At 45.6% G+C, this 18,330-nt stretch overlaps 1 protein-coding gene and 1 long non-coding RNA gene across 4 annotated transcripts in view; one reads left to right on the forward strand and one right to left on the reverse strand.

Moving 5' to 3' along the window:
- LOC134809668 (protein FRG1B-like) overlaps positions 1-7,895 on the forward strand; it is a 39,211-nt gene extending 31,316 nt beyond the window's left edge. Inside the window, exon 5 of the mRNA XM_063807686.1 lies at positions 6,619-7,895. The gene's annotated coding sequence lies outside the window, so the exon portion shown is untranslated. The remainder of the gene's footprint in view (positions 1-6,618) is intronic.
- LOC112207528 (uncharacterized) overlaps positions 1-18,330 on the reverse strand; it is a 160,926-nt gene that overhangs the window by 17,105 nt on the left and 125,491 nt on the right. The window contains exons 4-5 of one of the 3 annotated variants that reach the window (XR_010155946.1): positions 11,385-11,814; positions 10,250-10,568 (exon numbers count right to left, since the gene is read on the reverse strand). This is a non-coding gene — a long non-coding RNA (uncharacterized LOC112207528). Of the gene's footprint in view, positions 1-8,802; positions 10,937-11,384; positions 11,815-18,330 lie in introns of those variants that run through there. The other 2 variants (XR_010155945.1, XR_010155947.1) reach the window with 2 other exon arrangements.

An 18,330-nucleotide genomic window follows, 5' to 3' on the forward strand; every position in this document is an offset into this window, starting at 1 on the left:
TATGAGCAGAGATGGACGAGGTGGCTACTGTAATAGATCAAGGCTATGAGCAGAGATGGATGTGAGGCAGCGGCTGTAATGGATTAAGGCTATGAGCATCTTGTGAAGTAGGATGTAAAATCTGTAAATGTCAGAATGAATCCAAAGTTATCAATTCAAAGCTGGATTGTAAAACAGCTCAAAAAAAGACTGAAAACACAGCTCTACACTTTAGGAGGCTGAGGCAGGCAGATTGCTTAAGTTCAAGAGTTGGAGACAAGTCTAAGAAACATGGAAAAACCGTCTCTACAAAAAAAAATTTTTAATTAGGAGGGTATGGTGGTATGAGCCTGTGGTCCCAGCTTTTCAGGAGGCTGAGGTGAGAGGATTGCTTGAGCCCAGAAGGTAGAGGCTGCAGTGAGCTCCGATCACGCCACTGCATTTCAGCCTAGGTGACAGAGTGAGACCTGTCTCAAAAACAAACAAAAATAACAAACAAAAACAGCTCTAAACAAAAGTGGCTAGAAAAGTAGCTCAAGTTGTTCCTGTCTGGTTAAATAGAAACATAAATGAACTACTTATGTGCCCCAGTGGCTTCATAATGCTGAGAGGAAAGTCAATTATTCTAGCAGGTTCTAGAAAACTTTATCATATCATGGGGTTCAATGAAAATATCAAATCATAAATATAATAGTCAAATCTGAAAGTGAATCTAGTTTCAAAGACCTCAGAAGCCAGTGTGTAGGAAGCTCTTTTCAGATAGAGACAAAGGATTATTTGACTTCTTATCTCTGTTGTCTAGCACAATGTCCAGAACACAACAGATATTCCATATGCACAGTCACATCCTATGTATGTGTATTTCTTTTCCAGCAAGGAATAGAGGTCCTAGGCTTTGTTTATATGATGAGCCAGTGCCCAAATGAGCAGCAGAATCTTAGCACAGTCAGCTACACACTCATTTCAAAGCTCTGGCCTCTTATCCAAGCTTGTCAAAGTGTGGGCTATGGTTTTGCATTTTAAGGGATCCCCGGGTGAAACTTGTGGCTGTCAAAGGAGGAGAAGCACTGCCCTCAAAATATAGAAAAGGTGAACTAATTTATACAGGCAGGTGGCTGTTTATTTATGTATTTATTTATCTTGTTGATGGGAAGATTCAAATTGACATACACAATCACCCCTATAAGGATTTCAGGTAAAAAACAAACAAAGGTTTAGATATCAGATGTGTTTTACAATTACCACACCAGTCTTTTTACTACAGAATCTAGTAGCATATTTCCAATAGATCTAGGTGAAAATTTCTATCTCATAACCCTTCTGTCAGTATTTTTAAAATTGGGTACTCCATTAGTGGCAAAATTGAATCTCTTACAGGCATCTCACTCAAACTGCAGTCATACTTTCCAATAGGCCCCATAAAAATCCTTGTTCTGGAGCAATCTAATATATTTATCCACCTCTTTAGACACTTAGGTAAGTATAATAATACAAGTTGTGTGTGTGTGTGTGTGTGTGTGTGTGTGTGTGTATTGTGTACCTTGTGGCCTCTTGTCCAGTTTCTGCAACACCTGAATCTGAGGCAAGTTTAATGTAAATAACATCCAGCAATGTCAGAAATGTTGACTTTTATGTGCCCATCAGGAAAAAAGGATGAATGTTATTGTAGAGTAAATTTTCAATCTGGAAAAAATGCATACTGTTTGAATGTTGCTTTCATGCTTTCCACAGATATTATACACAGATATTATATTCCAAGGATTATGTTTCAAAGTCTTCAAAAATAGAAAATTCATTTTATATTTCTAGCTGAAAATAAAAACAGTAATTAGCCTACCTTTGGGGAAATGTGATAAAAATACTAATGACCATCACAACTCATTAAAAGCATAAAATGTGCAATGATTTAAACTACATGTTCTTTCTATGAATCTGCATAGAAATATAGACACATTTGATAAATGCTATTTAAAGTCTGAGTGCTTTGGTAAATGATTCATCTATAGGTTGAAGGGATTACTTTTATCTGCCTTCATAGTGAGAATTAGATTTCTATTCTTTATAAAGCAGGGAATACAGATTGTGCATGGAGTAAAAGCCTTCAATCCTTATTAATAATGATGGTAGCTGCGCTGCAGAAAAGAAAGCCTGTCAGAGTAACGTGTTCAGTTTTACATCATAATCAGAGGTATGTCGATCTCTGTTGAAGGCAGAATTAAAAACGCCTTCAACGTTTTTAAAATAATAGATGAAAAACATCTCAACGTCACTTTTAAAATTTGAATTGACGATTCCACATAACAGGAAAAGGACCAAGACCATCTTAAATACTTCATGATGGAAGTGATGTTTTAAGTGCAATTTCATCAAGGAGAAGTTTTTCCAGAAAGTCTTTTGACCTCAGTAAGAAGCTTATTTACTCTGGTAAATAATTTATCGTAAGATGAGAAAGACTCGATTTTTTAAAAACAATAAAAAATTTACATGGTTTAATCTAATGTTGTGATTTCGAAAGTACTACTTTTGCCCTTATAGTTACGCTTGTGTATTTATATGCATTTTTTTGGTTCATTCAAATGCCAATAAAATACTTTACTATCCAGGCTCCTTAAAAGCCAAATTAATTTCTAAAAGTGAGGATTGTATGTATGCTGTGAGGTGTGCGCAGGTGTATGTGTGTGATGTGTATGTATGGTGTGTGTTTGTGGTCTTTGTGTGTAGTAGGTTCATGGGGTATGTATATGTGTGTGTAGTGTGTATTGTGGGTGTTATGTGTGTATACTGTGTGTAGTTTGTGGGTGGTGCATGGTGTGTATATGTGCTGTGTTTGTGGTGTATGTGTGTGTGGTGGGTGTGTACTACGTGTGGTGTGTGCGTATGATATATGTGTGTGCAGTTTGTGGTTTATGTGATGTGTGTGTGTATGGTGCTGGATGTGTGTGTACTGTGTGTAGTGTTTGATGTGTGATGAGTGTAGAATGTGTGGTGTGTGTGTGCACAGTATGTGTGGTGTGTATGTGATGTGTGTGCTCTGTGTGGTGCTATATATACGTGTGCAGTGTGTGGGGAGTATGTGTGGGGCGTGTGTTTGATGTGTGTGGGGAGTATGGGGTGTGTGTGGTGCTGTATGTGTATGTTGTGTGTGTAGTAGATTCTTGTGTGTGGTGTAGTGTGTGCGGTGTGTGGGGGGTATGCGTGTGTGCACATTGTGCATTGTGGTGTGGGGATGTGTGTGCATGTGCACATGGTGTGTGTGCAGTGTGTGTGGTGTCTGGGGTGTGTGTGTGCACATGGTGTGTGTGTGGCGTATCAGGGGTGTGCGTGTGTGCACCTGGTCTGTGTGCAGTGTATGTGTCTGTGGTGGGGTGTGTGCACGTGCACATGGTGTGTGGTGTGTGTGATGTTTGGGGGTTTGTGTGCATGTATACATGGTGTGTGTGCAGTGTGTGATGTCTGTGTTGGGTGTGTGTGTACGTGGTATGTGTGCAGTATGTGTGGTGTGTGGGGGTGTGTGTGCGTGTATGCATGTTGTGCTGTGTGCAGTGTGTGTGGTGTCTGTGTGGTGTATGTGTGGGGCATGTGTGCTTGTGTACACTGTGTGTGGTGTGTGTGTGGTGTGTGCATGTACACGGTGTGGCATGTGCAGTGTGGTGGGCTGTGTGCAGTGTGTGGTGTCTGTGTGTGGGGTGTGTGTGCACATGGAGTGGTGTGTGCGGTGTGTAGTCTCTGGGGTGTGTGCGTGTGCACGTGTGTGTGTGCAGTGTGGGGTGTGTATACGTGCACATGGTGTGTGTGCAGTGTGTGTGGTGTTTGTGCACATGGTGTGTGTGCAGTGTGTGGTGTCTGTGTGATGTGTGTGCATGTGCTCATGAGGTATGTGCAGTGTGTATGGTGTCTGGGTTGTGTGTGTGCATATGGTGTGGTGTGTGCAGTGGGTGTGGTGTCTGGGGTGTGTGTGCAGTGTGTGCGGTGTCTGTGGGGTGTGTATGCATGTGTGGGGGGAAAAGAAAAAGATCAGACTGTTACTGTGTCTATGTAGAAAGAAGTAGACATAAGAGACTCCATTTTGTTCTGTACTAAGAAAAATTCTTCTGCCTTGAGAGGCTGTTAATCTGTAACCGTACCCCCAACCCAGTGCTCCCTGAGACATGTGCTGTGTCAAGTCAAGGTTAAATGGATTAACGGCTGTGCAGGATGTGCTTTGTTAAACAAATGCTTGAAGGCAGCATTCTTGTTAAGAGTCATCACCACTCCCTACTCTCAAGTACCCAGGGACACAAAACACTGCGGAAGGCCACAGGGAACTCTGCCTAGGAAAGCCAGGTATTGTCCAAGGTTTCTCCCCATGTGATAGTCTGAAATATGGTCTCATGGGAAGGGAAAGACCTGACCATCCCCCAGCCTGACACCTATAAAGGTTCTGTGCTGGGGAGGATTAGTAAAAAGGAAGGCCTCTTTGCAGTTGAGATAAGAGGAAGGCATCTGTCTCCTGCTTGTCCCTGGGCAATGGAATATCTCAGTGTAAAGCCCAGTTGTATATTCCATCTACTGAGATAGGGGAAAACTGCCTTAGGGCTGGAGGTGGGACATGCTGGCAACAATACTGCTCTTTAAGGCATTGAGATGTTTATGTATATGAACATCAAAAGCACAGCACTTTTTTCTTTACCTTGTTTATGATGCAGAGACATTTGTTCATATGTTTTCCTGCTGACCTTCTCTCCACTATTACCCTATTGTCCTGCCACATCCCCCTCTCTGAGAAACGCCTGATAATGATCAATAAATACTAAGGGAACTGAGAGACTGGTGCCAGCGTGGGTCCTCCGTATGCTGAGCGCCATTCCCCTGGGCCCACTTTTCTTTCTCTATACTTCGTCTCTGTGTCTCTTTTCTCAAGTCTCTTGTTCCACCCGATGAGAAACGCCCACAAGTGTGGAGGGGCAGACCACCCCTTCACGTGTGCACATGGTGTGTGTGCTGTTTGTGTGGTGTCTGTGTGTGGGGTGTGTGTGCACATGGTGTGGTGTGTGCAGTGTGTGTTATGAGTGACTGCTTCTCTTAGCATGTGGACATCAGTCTTCCAGACCAGCTTTCTCCATGTGTCTGGGAACATAAGAAACAAGTTTCTGCAATAATTGTTACACAGCTTTTCCAGAGAGGTACCAAATCTCTGTCGTGAGTGGATATCTGCGTCATTGCAGGAGGGAATGTGATGTCCTGGTTTGGCTCACACCCTCTGAGGGCTTAGGCAGGGTTCCTGATGGATCCCTCACTGTGGCCAGAGACGGAGGGCTCTGTTTCACCATAGGGCACCGGAAGAGGACTGGTGCGTGGGAAGACCAGGTAATCATAATGGTAGTAATAATAGTGGTAATAATACTGTTTTATACATTGTATATGTCATAAGGATTTTAAGTTTCATCTAACATAATTGTTGTAAAAATGTCCCCAGTTTGTTTTGTCCTATTTACTTGGTGTGGAAATGTGTAAGAATGTACGTTTTAGGTACGTTAGGTTTATTCCTTTTTATATAGTTTCTGTTTGCAATTTTGATTTTAGAAGACATTCATTCATTCTCAAGGTCATAAAACACAGGTACATCTAATTTTCTTTTCTTTTCTCTCTCTCTCTCTCTCTCTTTTTTTTTTTTTTTACATTTAATACTGGAATTAACTTTTATGTAAGGTGTGGGACCAGGACTCAATTCTATCATTTTATATTCTCAAATCATTACCCAATATTTTAACATCATAAATGGAAAAATTGCTCTGTTTTGTGGGTTTAAAATATTACCGTTACTAGATAAAATTACACTCAATTTCTGTGTTTTTGTTTCTCTTTCATTAATGTGTTTATTTTTGTGCCATTTCAAATTTGTTTAATTTTGAATAGTAATAACAATCTTAAATATGTTATAGTAAATTTTATAAAATTGGCTCTCGTGTGTGTTCAATATGTGGATTTAAAAATCACATTTTCTTGTTCGAAAATATTTTTCTTGGAATTTTTATTGGAATTTGAGCATATTTTTAAATGATTTACAGCAAACTAAAGAGTTAATATTATTGAGTCCTCTCATCCAGAATGTGACATGCAAATTTCTCAAACCTCCTTTAATGCCATTTTGTCAAAATTAATATGTTAAATCAATATAAATTAGTATAAATGAGTATAACTAATGATTAAAATAAAATAATGTGTTTGGCTCCACGTTTCTGTCTTCTGCCTTCTATCACTGATGTTTTTTATTCCTATCCTTGTTGTTTTCTACAGTTTCTTTTATTATGTCTTTTTCTGTCTTGTGATGTGAAAACTATATGACACATTGTAATGTTTTAATTTTTCTAATTTTTTGCTCTTAATTTTAACTAATTTTATTTTTTAGAGAAGTGCAGGTTCACAGCTAAACGGAGCAGAGAGTAAAGACTTCTCATATGTCCCTTTCCCCACACACAGCCTCCCCACTACAGCTTCCTGCCTCACAGGAGCACACCTGTGACAACCAGGAACCTACCTTGACCCTTCATTATCACTCAAAGCTTACAGTGCACATTCATACTTATTTACTCTTCACATTGTACTTTCTGAGTCATGACAAAAGTATAATGGCAATATGATATTATTCACCCCTAACAGGAGATGATCTATCAAGCCACAAAAAAATACATGGAGGAAACTTAAATGCATATTGCTAAAAGAAGAAGCCAATCCGAAAAGTCTACGTACTGTTCGATTCCAATTATATGACGTTCTGGAAACGGTGAAACTATGGGAACAGTAGAAAGATCAGTGGTTGCCATGGACCAAGGGGAAGGAAGAGATGGATACACAGACAACAGAGAAACTTCACGGCAGTAAAACCATTCTGTATGATACTGTAATGGTAGATATATACATTTGTAAAAATCTATCTTAACTTTTAATCTTTTAAATTACGTTTGTTCTTTTTTTTTTTGATGGAATCTTGCTCTGTCGCAAGGCAGGAGTGCAGTGGCACGATCTCGGCTTACTGCAACCTCCACCTCCCGGGTTCAAGAGATTCTCCTGCCTCAGCCTCCCAAGTAGCAGGGACAACAGGTGACCGCCACTGCGCCCGGCTAATTTTTGTATTTTTAGTAGAGACTGGGTTCACCATCTTGGCCAGGCTGGTCTCGAACTCCTGACCTTGTGATCCACCTGCCTTGGCCTCCCAAAGTGCTGGGATTACAGGCGTCAGACACCACACCTGGCCGTTTTTGTTTTAAGAACTTCAGACAAGCTGGGTGCAGTGGCTCAAGCCTGTAATGGCTGCACTTTTGGAGTCTGAAGTGGCTGGATTGCTTCAGCCCCAGAGTTCAAGACCAGCTGGGCAACATAGTGAGATCCCGTCTCTACAACAAAAGTATTAAAAAAAAATAGCCAGGCATAGTGCTGCATGCCTGTAGTCCCAGCCACTCAGGAGGCTGTGGTAGAAAAATAACTTGACCCAGCAGTTTGAGGCTGCAGTGAGCTATCATCATGCCACTGCACTCTGGCCTGGGCGACAGAGCGAAACCCCATCTCAAAACAAAGAACAACCAAAAACCTACAAGCATACTCAGAGATATTGTGGGTTTGGTTCCAGACAACTTCAATAAGGCAAATGTTACAACCAAAAACCTACAAGCATACTCAGAGATATTGTGGGTTTGGTTCCAGACAACTTCAAGAAGGCAAATGTTACAACCAAAAATCTACAAGCACACCTGAGAGTTAGTGTGGGTTTGGTTCCAGACCACTGCAATAAGGCAAATGTTACAACCAAAAACTTACAAGCACACCTCAGAAATATTGTGGGTTTGGTTCCAGACCACTGCAATAAGGCAACTGTTACAATCAAGTTAGTTGCATAAACATTTTGTTTCCCAGTGCTTATTAAAGTTATGCTTAAACTATATTGTAGTCTAATGAGTATTTAATTATTAATTAGCAATTAATAGCATGTCTGAAAAACTGTGTACATACCTTAAGTTAAAATACATCAGTGCTAAAAAATGCGAATGAATATCTGAGCCTCACCAAGTCATAATCTTTTTGCTGGTGAGGGTCTTGCCTCTATATTGATGACTGCTGGCTAATCAGTGTGGAGGCTGCCGAAGGTTGGGTGCCTGTGTCAATTTCTTCAAACAATGAAGTTTGTTCCTTTCACAAAAGATTTCCCTGTAGCATGTGATGCTGTTTGACAGCATTTTATTAACAGTAGAACTTTTTTCAAAATTGGAGTAAACCCTCTCAAACCCTGCTGCTGCTTTATCAACTAGGTTTATGGAATATTCTAAATCCTTAGTTGTCATTTCAACAATGTTTGTAGCATCTCCACCTGGATTAGATTCCATCTCAAGAAAATATTTTCTTTGCTCGTCCATAAGAAGCAACTCCCTATTTGTTCAAGTTTCATCATGAGTTTACAGCAATTTCATCTCACCTTAAGGCCCTAATTCTAATTCTAGTTGTCTTGCGATTTCTACCACATCTGCAGGGACTTCTCCACTGACATCCTGAGCCCTCAAAGTCATCCATGAGGGCTGGAATCAACTTCTTCCAAACTCCTGTTAATGTTAATATTTCAACCTCCTCCCATCAATCACAAATGTCCTTAATTGCATTTAAGGATTGCTATTAAGGACATTTGTGATTCACGGGAGGAGGTTCAAATATCATGAAAGGATTAATGGTGAATCCTTTCCAAAAGGTTTTCAATTCAGCTTATCCAGATTCATCAAAGAAATCACTATCTATGATAGCTATACCTTTACAAAATGCAATTATTAATTAATAAAAACACTTGAAAGTCAAAACCACTCCTTGATCCACAGGCTGAAGGTAAATATTGTATTAGCAGCCATGAAAATAACATTAATTTCCAAGTACCTCTCCATCTAAGCTTCTGGGTAGCTAGGTGAATTGTCAATAAGCAGCAATCTTTTTTTTCCTTTTTCCTTTTCTTTCCTTTTATTTTATTTTATTATTATTATTTTTTTGACGTAGTTTCGCTCTTGTTCCCCAGGCTGGAGTGCAGTGGTGTGGTCTCGGCTCACTGCCACCTCCGCCTCCAGAGTTCAAGCCATTCTTCTGCCTCAGCCTCCTGAGTAGCTGAAATTACAGGTATTACCACCATGCCCGGCTAATTTTTTTGTATTTTTATTAGAGATGGGGTTTCATCATTTTGGCCAGGCTGGTCTTGAACTCCTGACCTCAGGTGATCCTCGGCCTCCCAAAGTGCAGGGATTACAGGTGTGAGCCACTATGCCTGGCCAAGCAACAATCTTTTTAAAGGAATCACTTTTTTTTCTGAGCAGTAGGTCTCAATATTGGGATTAAAATATTCAGTAAACCATGCCATTAACAGATGTGCTGTCACCCAGACAGTGATGTTCCATTTCTAGAGCACAGAAAGAATAGATTTTGCATAATTCTTAAGGGCCCTGAGATTTTCAGAGTGGTCAATGAGCACTGGGCTGTAACTTAAAAGTCACCAGCTGCAGTGGTCCTCAAAGAGAGTCAGCCCATCCTTTGAAGTTTTGAAGCCAAGCATTGACTTCTCTCTAGCTATGAAAATTCTACATCTTCATTAAGCTTAATCATTTCTAGCTCTGGACTTCAAGTGAAAGACGTGAAAGTCTTCCTTTCATTTGAGTTCTTTGAGGCCACTGTGGTTACTAATTGGCACCACCGGTGGGTGTCACCCTCCTCCCTCCTCTATCGAGTTCACCCACAACAGGGCATGGGGAACGGCGCTTCCGACACCGCACATGCCCTGCGCGCCTGGGGCTCTCCCACAGGGGGCTTTCGTGAGCCAGGCAGCAAGGGCCATCCCCCTGCTCCAGCCCAGCCAGGCTGCGCAGGCAGAAGGACTCTCCCAACCTGCCCGAGCATGTGGGGCTTTGTGTTCCCTGCCCTGGTTCCTCCGGAACTGGGGCTGTCCCATCCTCAGACTCCCTGGTGGCCTCCGCACCCCAACAAATGACAGGAAGACCAGAAACCGCTGCGCGAGGGCCTCCTGGGCGCGTGCTCATTTTGGGCCCCCTCAAGCTGAGTCACAGGGGCAAGGTGTGCTTGTGCCACCCACGTCCCACCAGAATCCGTGGTGGGGCTGGAGCCCCAGGTCGCCAGGGTGACGTGGGAACCCGAAGACGGGGCACCTCCACCTCCGGAGATCGCGACCCGAGGCCTCCGCGGCAAGCACAGATGCCAGCCATCCAGGCGCCTCCCAACCGCTCCAGGAGCCGGGGAGCTCGTCTGCACTCACCTCCAGCCTGTTAGATGAGCTCCTGTCAACCCCAGAGTTTCAGCAAAAGGCACAACATTTCCTAGATCCGGCGCCACTGGGGGAGCTGAAGGACGTGGAAGAGCCCGCTTTGCTGGAACCACTCCTCAGCCAGGATGAACACTGGGCTCTGCTGGAGGAGCAGGTTTGGGCGGGGTTGGGGCGGGGTGGGGGCAGAGCGGCGGCCTCTCTTTCGCGGTGAACCTCAGGCTTGGTATGGAGAGACGTGTCTTCCCTTCCAGCTGACCTGCCTAGGATCCCTGAGTTCCAGGTCCAGCGAGAGACTCCACACAGAGGAGGGCTGTCAAGAATGACAAGAAAGAATTCCTGAGCATCCTGGGGATCCCAGGGCCGGTCCAGGTACCCGGAAGCGGGCTGTCTACTGCGCATGCGCGGGTTTCCAGGCAGCAGCCTAGGTTTTCTAACTAGCCCAGGCGGAGCTCTCATTCCTTTTTCCCCCGCGTTCTTCAATCGGGTTGGCGGAGACCTCAGTCCGAGAAACACTGGGCCGGGGCAGAAGCCAGGCCAGTCCTTTCTGCGGCTCGACTCCTCTGTCTCTTCGCTCTCCATCACTTGCCAACCGTTGTCCCGCCAGCCTCCTTGCCAGCACCATGAAGCGCCTTGCAACTAAATGTAGACCCGAGACCGCGTGCAAACCGAGGTGCTGCCCTTTCCAGGCAAGACGGAAGGCAGGCAGAGATGAGGAAAGGAACGGAGACAAAGTGAGATGGAAGGATGGAGCTAGCAAAGAATGGGTGGAAGGAGGGACCCTGAAAGGGAGAGAAAGAGGGAGGGAGGGAGAAAGGGAGAAAAAAACCGGGGGAGGGAAGGAAGAACAGAGGGAAGGATGGACCGAGGGACAAAAGGAGCAAGAAACAGAGAACGGAAGGCAGAGAGAAAAACGGTCTTCTGCCTCCAGAACCAACAGGACCCAGCACTCCGGGAAAATGTAGGGTGCCCAGTGCGGGCTAAGTGCTGGGCCCACAGCCCCGTTGGCCGGTGGGGCGCTCAGCAGCCGTCTGGATCGCCAGCCTGGGTTACTTCATCCCAGAGCAATTCAGACCAATTCCGTTTCCGAATGAGCGAATTCCCCAGAGAGCAATGAGCCGAGACTCACCTGGTTGTCTGTTTTTCATCCACATGGTTCACAGATGACATATCCCCACGTTGAGCCCTGCAACAGAGCGCGAGGCGGATAGTCCCATCCACACAGGAGTCACACTTAGGCCAACTGAAGCGTGATTCTGGATTCCACGTTTCTTTGCCCTCTGCAAAGGTTCCTGTTGCTCAAGTTTCTGCCCTCTGAAAGCGTGACCATGTTGACTGTTTGTTTCCCGTGCTCTGTGGGGTCCCGGAAACTTCCAGGAATGCGTGGAAGACCACCATTGTGTCAGTGCTCTCCTTTCCGGTTTTCAAACAGGCTATATTGGAGACTCCCCATTTTGCAGGAAACAGGAATCCATCGTCAGGCCGTGATGCACGGGATGTTTCTTTTCTCTGTGGTTTCGCTCTCGTTGTCTACGTGAAAATGAACGAGATCCACACACCTGCATGTATGAGAATATCACAGCAACTGTGACACCCACGCGCTGGCAATAGAGTTGGCAGCCTGATCCCAGGACTAAGGTACTGATGGACATCCAGACTCACCCACCACAATCATTAGCAAACCCACTCCCAAATACACAGACACACATGGGCGCACGCGCGGGAACACAAGCACACACACAGACACAGAAAGACACAGACAGCTTGAAGGAGAGCAAGGGACAGAGGGATGGAGAGATAGAAACGGAAGGAGAGAGAAACAGCGATCGAGAGAGAGACACAGAGGAACCGGGGAGATTGAGAGAGAGCAAGGTGGAGAGGGAAGTAGAGAAAGGGAAAGGGTGAGGGAGCTAGAGAGGGAGAGCAACAGAGCTTTGGAGAGGGAGGCTCTATCTGGTAGACAGGGGCCCCTTTGGCCAGGGTAGGGTGGAGGGCGTCTGCGACGGGCTGGAACAGGGGGGCAGGGCCACCCACGCGGGAAAACCAACAGAGCCCTGAGACGTGTTTTTACTTGGATTGGTTGGTTGCTTTGGGGGTACGTTTCGTAGCCTCATTCCTTTGTTGGCTCCTCCCTGTCCTCTTGGTGCTGTGGGCCCTGAAAGTTGTAGAGCGCGCCCCTCACTTTGGCAGGAGCAGTGGCGCTGAGCGTGCCCACGGGTCGCGGCTTGGGTCTCTCTCGTTTTCCGTGTGGTGTGGCCATAGACAATGGCAGTGGCGCCTGGCTGGCCCAAGAGTCCAGTCCAACTACGCCCGCTTGATTCCAGGCGTCACCAGCAACCCGGGGCCACAAGGCTGGGATCAGGCACCTCAGAGCCACTTGCCCCTGGCCGGGCGGCTCTCCCTCTCTACGCCCAAGCACCACCAGTCACCGCGCTGCGCTTTCCGCTGACCTCCCAGAGCGTCCCGCTGTCGCCGGCAGCCAGACCACGTGCGAGACCGCCTAGGCACCAGAAGCCTCCCTCCTCTGCCAGGGCTCTGGACTCTCCAGGTGGCCACCCTCTCGCTGACACTCCAGGCCTTCCCCCGGCTCTCGAGCTCCAGAGCTTCCAACACCTGGGGCCCGCTCAGGAAGGGGTGTGCTCCGAGGCGTCAGGGCCCAGGGCCCACTGTCCTGGGGTCCCCTCCGGTCCTCCGCCTTGCCGCGGAAAAATTATTTTGGATTCCTTGCTGCCCCTCCTTCAAGGCCCCCTCTTGCCCCACACACCCACAGCCGCCAGGGCTGACCGGGGCGAACAGACGGCCCAGCCCCGCGGGCCATTTTTCTTACAACGCCTACACAATCGTCGCTTGTTCCGACAAGGACCCGCCGTGGCCAACGGGGCAGGAAGGCTCTGCTTTGCCCCACGCCAGCACTAGAGCCCCGGCAGCCTCACCCTGGGAAAGAGGGGCTGACGGACACCCAGACACACCCCACCACTACCACGAGCAAACCCACCCTGACACACACACGGATACACACGGGTGCACGCGGGCAGACACACACACACGGACACAGACACACCACACCCGGGCACACACACATGGGCACACAAAGACACAGACACAGATAGCTTGAAGGGAGACCACCCCTCATATTGTCTTATGCCCAATTTCTGCCTCCACTTCGACCCCTGACCTACTCGGTTATGTTATCTATAGATTACAGACATTGTATAGAAAAGCACTGTGAAAATCCCTGTCCCGTTTTTTTCTGATCTAATTACCGGTGCATGCAGCCCCCAGTCACGTACCCTCTGCTTCCACAATCCATCACGACCCTCTCACGCGGACCCCCTTAGAGTTGTAAGCCATTAAGAGGGACAGGAATTGCTCATTCAGAGAGCTAGGTTTTTGGAGACGTGAGTCTGTCGATGCTCCTAGCTGAATAAAGCCCCTCCTTCTACAACTCGGTGTCTGAGAGGTTTTGTTTGCAGCTCCTCCTGCTACAGAAGGAGAGCAAGGGAGAGAGCGATGGAGAAACAGAACCAGGAGAGAGAGAGACAGCGATAGAGAGAGAAAGACAGAGAAGGGGGGAGGAGAGAGAGAGAAGGGGGAAGAGAGAGCGCCACAGTAGAGCGCAAGGTGGAGTGGGAAGTAGAGAAAGGGAGAGGGTGAGGGAGTGGTAGAGTGACAGCAACAGAGCCTTGGAGAGGGAGGCTCTGCTCAGGTAGACAGGGCACCTTTCGGCAGGCCGGGGTGGGGTGGAGGGTGCTTGGGCCGGGCTAGAACAGGGTGTCAGGGCCCCCCACCCGGGAAAACCAACGGAGTCCTAAGACGTGTTTTATTTTCTTGAATTGGTTGGTTGCTTTGTGGGTGCCTTTCATAAGGTCCTTCCTTTGTTTGCTTCTTTCTGTCTCCTTGTTGCGGTGGGCCCCGAGATTTGTAGAGTGTGCTCGTTTGTCTGGAGGGAGCCGTGGTGCCAAGCTTGTCCATGGGGCGAGGCCTGGGTCTCTCTCCTCTCCTCAGGAACTGGAGTTCACAGGAAGTCAGTGGCATTGGGAAACCGGGTGCACAGGGACGGATTTCCTCGTGGCTGGCGAAGACAATGTCCTTCCCCTGGGGAAAGCAGCCCACGGGTTCAGGAGCGGAGGTCTTGGCTGGGGTCTGTGGGACCCACTGCCCCTGCCCGCCCCTTTCCCCGGCTTGGACGGTTGCAGCGTCGCTGGATGAATGAATAGAATTGCCTGGGAGTCCGGGGAGTGTGAAGACACCCGGGACCTCAGGGGACCCACGCCTGCGCCCTCGGGGTCAGTCCCATCCTGCCCGGGTTGGAGTCGGGCTCCTGGTGGGGTTGCCGCGAGTCAGAAGAGGTGGGATGCTGCTGCCTGGCGGTGCTGCAGTGGTGGATCTTCAGGAGGAGGTCCTGGGCTTCGGCTGGGGAGCGGGGGCGGTCAAGGGGAAGCAGAGTCGGGGGGGCGGTTGGGAAGCACGGAAACAAAAGGGGGAAAGAGGGAGAGAGCGGGAAGCCAAAAGCCTACCGTACCGGCTATTACCAGACGGAATCCCATCCAAGTACTAACCAGGAGCGACCCTGCTTAGCTTCAACAAATCAGAGGCGAGCGGGCGCATTCAGGGTGGTGTAGCCTAGACGCCAGCAGGGGCGCCTGGCTGCCCCAAGAGCCCGGCCCAGCAACACACGCACGACTCCAGGCGTCACCGCCATCCCAGGACCGCGGGTCTCGGATCCGGGACCCCCAGAGGCGCTCGCCGGTGCCCCCAGGCAGCTGTCTCCCTCTACACCCGAGCACCGCCGGCCTCCCAGAGCGTCCCGCCGTCACCGGCGGCCAGACCTGGCGCAGGACAAATGTGGTGCCGCCCTGCTGTTGCTGGGGGGCGCCGGAGGCCTCCGTCCCCTGCCCAGGCTTCCGGCTCTCGGGGCGGCCTCCTTTCAGCCCACGCTCCAGTCCTTCCGCGAGCTCCCGAGCTCTGGGGCTTCCACCACATCTGCCGGCTCAGGACGGGTCGTGCTCATCCCTTAACTTTGTAACTTTTTGTTGCTTCTATTTATATTTTATTGTGCTATGTCTTGAAATGTTGTAGTTATTACTTTTGATTGGATATTCTTTAGTATTCCTACTTTGAGTAAGAGTAGTTTGCACACCACACAGCTATAGTGTTATAATATTCTGTTTTGATTTGTATCCTATTAGCAGTGAGGATTTTTTTTTTACCTTTAGGTGATCATTCATTGCTCGTTAATGTCCTTTTCTTCCTGACTGAAGTACTCCCTTTAGCATTACTTTAGGACAGGTATGGTATTCATAAAATACTTCAGCTTTTGTTTGTCTGAAAAAGTCAGTATTTCTTTTTATTTGAAGAAAATTTTCACTGTATATTCTGTTCTAAGGTAAAAGTTTTTTTCCTTTAATACTTTAAATATTTATTGCTTCTCTCTCCTGGCCAGTATAGTTTCCACTGTAAAGTCTGCTGCCAGACGTGTTGGAGCTCCCCAGTATGTTATTTGTTCCTTTTCTCTTTCTTCGTTTAGAACTTTTCTTTATCTTTGACTTTTGGAAGATCTATTGAATGCTTTGAAGTAGTCTTTTTTGTGTTAAATCTTCTTAATGTTCTATAACATTTTTGTAGGTGGATATGGATATCTTTCTCTAGGTTTGGAAAGTTCTGTGTTATTATCCCTTTGAATAAATTTTTCTACCCCTGCCTCTTTCTCTACATCTTCTTGAAAACCAATAACTCTTAGAACTGTCTTTGTGAGGTTATTTTCTAGATCCTCCCCTGCCTCTTTCTCTACATCTTCTTTAAAACAAATAACTCTTAGATCTGTCTTTGTGAGGCTATTTTCTAGATCCTGTCCGCATGATTTGTTGTTTTTATTCTTTTTCTTTTTTCTCTTCTATGTATTTTCAAAGAGCCTGTCTTCAAGCTCACTATTTCTTCTGCTTGATCCATTCTGCTATTACATGGCTCTAATGCATTCTTCAGCATGCCAATTGCATTTTTCAGCTCAGAATTTCTGCTTTATTTGCTGTAACTATTTCAATCTCTTTGTTGAGTTTAGCTGATAAAATTTGGAATTTCTTTACTTTGCTATCTTAAATTTCTTTCAGTTTTTTTTTTTTTTAAATACAGCTATTTTGAATTCTCTGTCTGAAACATCACATATCTCTTTTTCTCCAGGATTTGTCCCCAGTGCCTTATTTAGTTCACTTGGTGAGGTCATGTTTTCCTGGATGGTGTTGATGCTAGTAGATGTTCTTCAGTGTCTGGACATTAAAATCTTGGGCATGCAGCACCATATGAGAGGTTTAAAAAATAAAATTTAAAGAGAGAAAAGGTGAGTATTTATTGTAGTCTTCATTGTCTGGGCTTATTTGTAGCTGTCTTTCATGGGAAGGCTTTTCACATATTTGAAAAGAGTTGGGTGTTGTGATCTAAGCCATATCTGCTTTATGGGGCACCTTATACCCAATAATGCTGTAATTCTTCCAGACTCAGAGAAGTACCTCCCTGACAGCCTTCAACAAGATCCAAGAGAATTTTCTGGATTACTAGCCAGAGACTCTTTTTCCCTACCCTTATTTTCTCTCAAAGATACAGAGTCTTTCTCTCTGTTCTAAGCCACCTAAAGCTGGGAGAAGAAAGACACAAGCACCCCTGGCCACCACCACTATGATGCCCTGGATCAGACCTGAAGCTAGCACAGCACGGGTCTTGCTGAAGTCCTGCTGCATGCACTTTCTGACGACTGCCTATGTTCACTCAAGGCCTTTGGTCTCTACAATTAGCAGTTGGCAAAGCCAGACAGGCCTGTGTTCTTTTCTTTAGGGCAGTGAGATCCCTCAGTCCCTGGCTGGGTCCAGAAGTGCCATTCAGAAGTCAGGGCTTTGGCCACTTTTTAATAGGGTTTTTTGTTTTTCTCTTGTAAATTTAAGTTCCTTATACTGAATATTAGATCTTTGTCAGATACATAGTTTGTAAATATTTTTCCTCATTCTATATGTTGTCTGTTCACTCTCTTGATAATTTCTTTTGCTGAGCAGAAGCTTTTAAGTTTAATTAGATCCCACTTGTCAATAGTTGTATTTGTTGTTTTTGATGTCTTATCATGAAATCTTTGCCTCTTTCTATGTCCAGGATGGTATTGTCTATGCTGTCTTCCAGGGCTTTTATAGTTTTGTGTTTTACATTTAAGTATTTAATCCATCTTGAGTGATTTTTGCTTATGGTATAAGGAAGAAGTCCAACTTCAATCTTCTGCATATCGCTAGCCAATTATCCCAGCACCATTTGTTGAATAGGGAATCTTTTCCCCATTGCTTGTTTTTGCCAGCTTTGTCAAAGATTAGATAGTTGTAGGTATGTGGTCTTACTTCTAACCTCTCTATTCTGTTCCACTGGTGTATGTGTCTGTTTTTGTACTAGTACCATGCTGTTTTGGTTACTATACTGCTGTAGTATAGTTTGAAGTCGGGTAATGTGATGCTTCAAGCTTTGTTCTTTTTGCTTAGGATTGCCTTGGCTACTTAGGTTCTTTCTTGGTTCTATATGAATTTTTGAATAGCTTTTTTCTACTTCCATGAAGCATGTCATTGGTAGTTTAATAGGAATAGCCTTGGGCAGAACAACCATTTAAATGATATTAATTATTTCTCTCCATTAACATGGAATGATTTTTCATTTATCTGTGTCTTCTCTGACTTCTTTGAGCAGTGTTTTGTAATTTTCATTGTAGAGATTTTTCACCTCCCTGGTTAGCTGTATTCGTATGTACTTTATTCTTTTTGTGGAAATTGTGAATAAAATTGCCTCTCTGATTTGGCTCTTAGTTTGGCTTTTCTTGGTGTATAGGAATGCTAGCAAATTTCGTACATTGATTTTGTGTCCTGAAACTTTGTGGAAGTTGTTTATCAGCTTAAGGAGCTTTTGGGTCGCAACTATAGGGTTTAGATAGATAATTATGTTGTCTGCAAACAGACGTAGTTGGACTTCTCTTTCTATTTAAATACCCTTCGTTTCTTTCTCTTGTCAGATTGCTCCAGAAAGGACTTCTAATACTATGTTGAATAGGAGTGGTG

The sequence above is a fragment of the Pan troglodytes genome, chromosome 23 (assembly GCF_028858775.2).
Source record: "Pan troglodytes isolate AG18354 chromosome 23, NHGRI_mPanTro3-v2.0_pri, whole genome shotgun sequence".
In the NCBI taxonomy this organism is placed as follows: domain Eukaryota; kingdom Metazoa; phylum Chordata; class Mammalia; order Primates; family Hominidae; genus Pan; species Pan troglodytes.